Raw genomic sequence first — 8,655 nt, forward strand, 5'->3', positions numbered from 1 at the left:
TGGCATCCTCTACAAAAGTGATATCCTGCGAAGTCAAGTTCTTGAGTATAGCATGGAACTGGCTCAAGTGAGCAGACATGGTCACATTCTCCTTCATGCGCAGATCCATAAGCTACTTCAGCCAATACATCTGACTCACTGGACTTTTCTTGTCATAGAGATTCTTGATTCTATCCCACAACTACCATGCACTCTGTTCTTCCTCAAAGAAATTGTAATGAACCTGTTCTGTGAGAGACAATACAATAGTGGACTTGCATAACTCATCAAGCTCAAGCCGTTCCTCATCTGGCATAGTTGCAAGTGGATGCCTGCTCAACCTCAAAGGTTTGATCTGCGATTTTTGCACCAACACCTACCAAATCAGGCTCTTCCAATAAGAATAATTCGTACCATCAAGCTTAGTGATGTTGAAAATAGCATGATCAGTGGATGAACTCGCCATAATGTAGGGTGGAAGACTGTAGACAGTTCAAAACTGCTTGTTGTTTACTGCAGAAAATGACCAAAAAATCACCAAAATTGAGGGAAAATAGCAAGAAAAGTGGAACCAAAGCTGCTACCCACCAAGTATTAGTGAAAGTACATCATTTCAGAATATTTTAGCATGAAAAATCCATGTCAGTCCGTACATATATGCTTGCTATAATAAATTACAGATTTCAGTAAATGAGAGCTAACAGTGCCAAAATCGGATCCCAAGGCAATTAGATACTACCAAGACCAAAGCCGGCAACATGCGGGCATAACATAAGCAGATGATGGTCGATAAGCATGAATCCAACACCCAAGTATGTCATACAAACATCTGCCAATGAGTAGGCACACCCCCAATCAACAGGACAAAGTGTTCCTGCCACCACTACCAAAACTTGACACAAGTAGGTGTCAGTTCACAAAGATACAGATCCAAATCTGGGACTCTGCTTTTAAGCATACACTGAACCAAGACATATAATGTATCATCCCAGATGGTAAGAAATCCCAAAGTCTCAAGTGTTTGTAAACTGCTCAATAGCATGTAACTACTCAATACATAAAGGCACCACCTGCTCAATGTCTGATAAGCATTCAAGAATGCTCCCACTGGCATAAAAGCCATATGTACGAGCTCAAGAGTTCAAACCAAGGCAAGACACAATGCCAATGATATAAGTCCAAGGCAATACATCAATAGTACATCCCAAACATGTAGGTGGTAGAGCATCCGTATGTAACATCCATAAGCATGTAAGACATCAAATACATCCCAATCCAAACTCTGACAAGCCAAGTAACATCCAAGACAACTCCAAATAATCCAAAATGCATCCAAGGTAGAGCTTCAATGAGTACTCAAGCTCAACGTATGCATAGGGTAATCAACTGTGACATGAGCATCAAGCTGTAGGCAATGGGCATGCATAAACCCAAGGAGCATCACTGTCAAAGCATATACCACTGTCAAAGAGTGAATAATGTCAAAGCTCTTCCAAAATCATCTGGAATGAAATCCAAGCCCGAAGTTGTACCCCGAAGATCAATACTTCAAGGCATATATCCAAGACATAGCCCGGAACCAATAGGCATAACCCAAGGCATGTGCAATAGCTTCAGCCCGCTTTTATTACAACCAAGAATGACTGTCAAAACTGAGAAATTTCAGCATGCAAATCAGCTCCAAATGGTTTCCAAACAATAGGCATACATTCCCTTAACATGTAGGCATCATACGGGACCAACTGAGCATCAAATAACAATGCCGAGCAAGCATAAACATCAAATGTTACTGTAGCACTATTATAAACTGTCTGTGGACTATTATGACAGTCCCAAAACAATGCTAAATTAGACTAGAAGCAATGTCAATGCTCAACCTTTGATACCAAGCATCAAAGCATATTCAAATGCCTCAAATGAAGCCTGTGGAAGTGCCCAATGGCCTGGAGCTTGAGGAGTACCGGTGTGATGCATGTGGAGATCAGCCTAGAATTAGGCGCAAATAGTGTGCTACTGTCCTGGGTGGCCTGCAACCCACGTGGCACAATTGGGGTGGAGGAGGGGCTCAAGTATGTGCCCAAGGGGGCACACACCAAGCCTCAAGGGGTTTTAATCAAGGGCAATGTAGATATGAGGCAATGGAGCTTCAATGGTGGCTGCCCCAAACTATTCACAACTTGTGTGACCTGAAAAAAATACAAAACCCTGTGGAGAATGAAGCAATACCTCTGATGTAATTCCCTAAAGATGCCCAACAATGTCGGGAAGAAACTTGGGAAGCCGAGGAGTGATGGGAGCTCAAAAGAGTTGGATATGGCTGCCGGGAAGGAGACCCAATGTGAGTGGGGAGTTGATGGGAAGCTGAGAATGCCACGAACCAAGCTCAAGAGTCGGGAAGCCGAGGTCTAATACCAGTTGAAAGGGAGAGAAGGATCAAAGCTTGGACTCGAGAGCTATGGTGGGAGAGCAAGAGCAAGAAAGAGAGAGAACAGAAATGGGAACTCCCAACAGTCACAATGTGTGACCGGGCCTTCCTTTATTCAAACTGTCACTAAAAGAATAAAGAATAAAGTGACGGTGATGGGTGTTTGCCACCTGCAGTGTGCAGTGGCGGTGACTATCAATGTAGCAATACACGGGCGGCTAGGCGGAGGCACCTTACCCCCAACAATACTCTTACTTAAAAAAGCCATGGTTGTCCCAACAACAGAGGATATGAGGTCTCATAAGAATTTGGTTTCACCACTAGATAGGTCAACCACTAATAGTCTCTTTCTGCTAGGGTTGTCTTCATATATGGGAGAATACCCAAATACTTAATTATGCTCTAGTCAGTCATTCTGATAAGCCACTGTATAGGCTGCATACCTTGCATGCCTAAATCCTTCATTCACATCCATCATTATTATATCCACTAATGACTCTCCATCAATCAATGCATTTGTAATAAAACATCCTTCAATCCAAATGCTAATCTCTGGGGTATTGAGATCTTGAAAGACATTACCCACATCCACTTCTTTTACTAGCTGCGGGGCCTTATTGGACTTAGTGGCAATTGTAGAGACAATCCTTAGGTCACATTTTCTTGTCAATATGCTTTTAAATCTCTTTCAGCTTCAACTGGGGAATAGCATCATCAAAATTATCAAAATTTTAGGTTTGGTTTGAAGGTGTCTAGGTCTTTGGGATTCATAGGCTTCTCTAAATGACTAGGAAATGGGGCAACATCTAAACTTCTTCTGTTAATGAGGGTACTTCTACATCATCTATCTCTTGGACCTCTAGTTCTATCTCCTGGATTGTCTCTGTGACTCTTTATGGCACTAAAATGCTCTATACTGCATTGTTATATTTTGTACTATTCTGTTTCTCTTTTAGATGATTGAACTTCACAATTTTGGCAGGAGGATTATTATTATTTGGACCAATGGTTTTTTTTCCTTATCACACATAATTGCGGCAACTTCCAATTCCACCAAGTTGGATGCAAGTTCTTAGGCCTTGGTATTTCAGCAACACTGGCCTTTACAAGGGCTAGGACTAGAATAGTCTTTTGCAATGTGGCATTCTCCTTTGCATCGACTGCATAAGGGCTTGTAGTCCATGGACCTTCTCGGGTTTGGACAATATGGTGAGATATGTCCCTTTTCTCTGCACTTGTAACACTCCACTTTTGATCTCTGGCCATTGTCAAGACTATCTTCCTCTATAAATTTGGGCGCGGAACCTCCTTGGGCTGAAGTTAGGACCGAAATCTCTAGGATTTGGGTTGATACCTTAAGTTGTCATCTTAGATTCCAACAGCTTGAATCTAGCTTCTTTGTCTTTCTTCCTTCTGTCATGCATCTCCTTCAAAGAACAGATGTCTTGTGTATGATTCTTCCTTAAACAATACAAACAAAAGGCTTTAGAAATAGTTGGTTTTTGGGTACATTCTGTGGTTATATGTCCCACCTAATTGCACTTTTTACACCATGTATTTGATCGCATTACATCCCTTCCACCTCTTGTAGTATTGGATATGCTAGCAATATTCACCTTTAGTGTGTCTGTAATTGTTTTGTAATCACATCCATAAACTCTTTCTTGATGCTTACAATTGAATTGGACAAATAATCCTTCAAATTTTCTCCTCCTGAAGTACTCGTAATAGTAGGGTTTTCAAAAGCTTGCATAGACTAGTTGGGTTGGTCTAGAGGGTCCTCTATTCTGATTTTGATTTAGAGATCCTATTGTGGGAAGGACCATTCATGGTCATAAGGAGATATCCAAATGGTAGCTATAAGCTAGGTGACATGGATGGGAAGATTCACAAGTCAAGGGTAAATAGATGGCGACTGAAGCCTTATTTTCAAAGAAATATGAACACTTTGGAGCAGTCATTCAATGAAGAGCCAGCAATGAGGGGGTGCAGTCCTCCTTGCTCTATTGGACCATCATTATCAAGCTAGAGGCATGAATGCCTCTAGCCTAAGGGGAGGGCTAATGATCCAGGTTTTTTACAACCCGGATTATTACCACAAAATTTGGCCAAAGCCCCTATCAAGAGCTTATCATATCACTTTGGGTTTACTCTTCAAGCACTAGGTATGCTACATTGCTTCTTGATTATGATAACTCTAGAAAATGGGGGGAACAAGTTCTTAGGAGGCGTGTCAATGTAAAGGGTAAAAGGGATGGTTATCTTAGTGAAGATGAAAATCGATTACACCTAGGAGTTGAGTGAGTGCATAGATTTTTCAAAGGACTAGCCTCCAACTACACATGGGCTCCGTCTGCATCACTAAGATTTGGAATCTATCACCATCATTAGAGGACACCTCACCCTAGCACACAAGTTAATATCCACATCATGGTGTCATTTGGATCTTACATAAAATCTTACAAGCATGGACCCCTTCTGTCACATGCTTATATGTATTTATATATATATGGGGGACTAAAGTCAAAGCAGCTTTTGGAAGTTGTTTTTTATCATCTTGATAACTCCCAAGAAAAAGCAAATTTCAAGAAAATGCTTGCGCGACCCAATCGTTTTCGACCTGGTCTACAAAGTTGCAGAAGAAACTTTTTTCAAATTCTTCACGGAATTGAAGTTACGAAGGCACACATTGCTGGCTACATGCAATTTGCTTCTCTCTTTCACCACACCAACTTTCCACTCTATCCTTCTTGTAAATATATTATAATAATGTGCTTTGGGCACCCACCTCTTGTAATCTAGCTCCATTTCTCTATTTTGTCTACCACCACCCTTGGCTTCTTGCATGATGACCAAGGTGGGGACTTGTCCCATCCACTATTATCCATATTTTCAAAGATGCCATACATCATCTAGGATTATGTTAATCAAGAAGATTAGCTTAATCCAATCCCTCATGGAGACTATATAAAGAGCCCATGGAGAATGAAGAGGGGGGAAGAGGGACAATGACAAGCCCATGAGAGCACTCTAGAATACCCTCATGCTAGTCTATCTCTTTGAGGTGAGCTATGAGTGAGTTCTTTTATTATGTAGCATAATGGCAAGCTTCCTCTACCTCTTCTCCTATTATCTCCCTCTCTTCTCATCTTCTCATTCCATGTAGCATAATGGCAAGTTTCCTCTACCTCTTCTCCTCTTGTCTCCCTCTCCTCTCATCTCTCTCTCTCATATTCTAATATGGTGTCTAGTACATATATTCTCTCTTGTAAATTTGTGTCTTGGTTCTCTTGATTCTCTTTGAGAAAAGGGATGTCCTAGCCCACCCTCCCTTTGGCTAGGTGGTGCCCCTCTTTAGTTCTCTTAGTGAAGATTGGAGGTTGGATGGTAAGAGGCAACCTGTTCATCATTTCAGCCCTCAGTAGAATGTGTGGTTTATATTCGTAAATGTTACAAGAAATGCATGGCCCTTTCTACTACAGAGGCCGAGTATGTTGCAGCCACTGAGGCCGAGTATGTGACAACAAATGCATGGCCCTTTCTACTAGAGAGGCCGAGTATGTTGCAGCCACTGAGGCTTGCAAGGAGGCCATTTGGTTGCGTCATTTGGTTGCTGATCTTGGCATTGATGCTATCCCTACACTACATTCGGATTCTATGAGTTCTATTCAGTTAGCCAAGAATCCCCGGTCTTCCATGCGAAGACGAAACACATTGAGGTCAGGTATCACTTCATACATGGGGTTGTTGAGGACAAGTCTGTTGATCTTGTCAAGATCTCGACTGACCAGAATCCTACAGATCTACTCACAAAAAGCCTCTCTACAGAGTGCTTTTCGTTCCTCAAGAGGTTGATGGACGTGGGATGAGATGATGTCTTTCCTCATCCTGTTGTACATGTGTACATGTTGTACTGTCATTTTTCTTTTTCTTTTCACTCCTCACTAGGGCAGATTTGCCTTTAAGTCGGAGGTTGTTGGGGGTAAAGGCACCTCCGCCTAGCCACCCATGTATTACTACACTAACAGTCACTACCACTGCACACTACAGGTGGCAGGCGCCCATCACCGTCACTTTATTCTTTATTCTTTTAGTAACAATTTGAATAAAGAAAGGCCCGGTCACACATTGTGACTGTTGGGAGTTCCCATTTCTGTTCTCTCTCTTTCTTGCTCTTGCTCTCCTGCCATAGCTCTCGAGTCCAAGCTTCGATCCTTCTCTCCCTTTCAAGTATAGATAGATTGGTTCAAGGGAACCATGACCTTGGGCAGAGGACTCAACAATATGATAGTGAGAGAAACCCACACACAGAGAGTAGAGTACTCTCATGTTCTTCACCTTCATTATTTAGAACCTATAGACTAAAGTCGAGTCACACACTACATAACAATCTAGGTTATTAAACTAACTATGTCACTAACTATGGTTGAGTCTTCGACTCATTTATTACAACACACATGGTAGATGATGACAGCTAAGACTACAACTGTCAATATAGAGTCAGTGATGGTGATCATGAGCTTGAATCTCAACACTCTCCCTCAAGCTCAGACTAAGTGTTGTATTTCAAGTAGCTCCCTGAAATGCACAGACTTCTATTTACCAAAAGTGATTTGGTAAAGATATCTACTACTTGGTCTTCTATCTTCACATGGAGTAGATCAATCTGTCAAGCAACAAGTACCATCTCCCTGATGAACTGGTAATGAACCTTTATGTGTTTGGATCTAGCATGATAGACAGGGTTACTAGCCAACATCACACTATTGAGATTGTCACAATGCAATGTGACCTTCCTGTCTAATTGTATACCTAGGTCATGTAGCAGTTTCACAAGCCAAACTGCTTTGCATGCTACAAAGGCTACACCCTTGTACTCTACCTTTGTACTAGATAAAGCAATGGTTGACTACTTCTTACAACTCTAGCTAATCATACTGCTACCCAAGCTGAAAGTATAACCACTAGTTGACCTTCTGTCATAGGCACAACCAACCCAAATTACATCTGTAGAACACGTTAAGTCAAGTGGCTTTCCATGCTCATAAAATGACCCATTATTAGTATTACCCTTCACATATCCCATAATCCTCCTGACTACATCTAGATGTGGCTTACGAGGCTTCTGCATAAACTAGCTTATTAGCCCCATTGCATAACTTAGGTCAAAACGGGTGATAGTGAGATCAATCAAGCTTTCCCACTATCTATCTATACATAGTAACATTCTCTATTTCATTCCCAACGTCAACTACAAGTTTGACATTCTGATCCAATGGTGTTTCCATGGCTTTACACTCCATCATGCCATATTTTAGCAACATATCATGAGCATACTATTTTTTGCAACAACCATATACATTGAGGTGTAGACACAAACTCAATCCCAAGGAAGTATTTCAACTCTCCAAGATCCTTTACCTTGAATTTATCCTATAACCATGAATTAATGTCAGTAATGCCATGATCATCGTGTCTAGTGATGATCAAATCATCCACATAAATCACCAAGAAAACATGACCATTCTCTGTCTTCTTTGTAAATAAGCTATGGTTTGCATGACTCATCTGGAAACCACGTTGCTGATAAGTACTAATATGAGCATTTCATGCTCTCGGTACTTGTTTCAGCCCATATAGGGCCTTTTTTGGCATGCATACATGTGTCAAATAGTAAGGGTGTACATAGCCCTCAAGTTGTTCCATATACACCTCCTCAAGCAAGTCACCATTCAAGAATGAATTTTTGGCATCCATCTACCATAACTTCCATCCTTTAGAAGCTGCTAATGCAATGACACATAGTCTAAGCCATACTGTTGTGCATATCCCTTTGCAAGCAACTAGGCTTTATACATTTTCAATGAACCATTTGACTTGCATTTCATGTTATAAACCAATTTACAACTAATGGGTGTTTTTCCTTCAAGAAAACTAACCAAATCCCATGTTTCATTTTCACTAAGTGATGCATATTCTTCATCCATGGCAACACACCAATTTTCATCTACAATTGCCTCACTGAACTTTGTGGTTAGGCTCTCTTTAACCTAACACTTTAGTCATATAAGCATGATGTCTTACTGAATACCCACTATATAGCCTATCAAACAGATTGATTTATTGACCCTTTCAGACCTTCTTAGCTATAATTCACTCCATTCTTGCCTCTCATGAGGTGGCACATACCTGCTTTTGTTGAGAAATAGACAAATTATGTATGCTACAGGATGAGGTGTTGTATCCCATAA

Source organism: Lygodium microphyllum, chromosome 2, assembly GCF_053477565.2.
Source record: "Lygodium microphyllum isolate KBCC chromosome 2, Lygodium_microphyllum_v1.1.10, whole genome shotgun sequence".
Taxonomy (NCBI): Eukaryota; Viridiplantae; Streptophyta; class Polypodiopsida; order Schizaeales; family Lygodiaceae; genus Lygodium; species Lygodium microphyllum.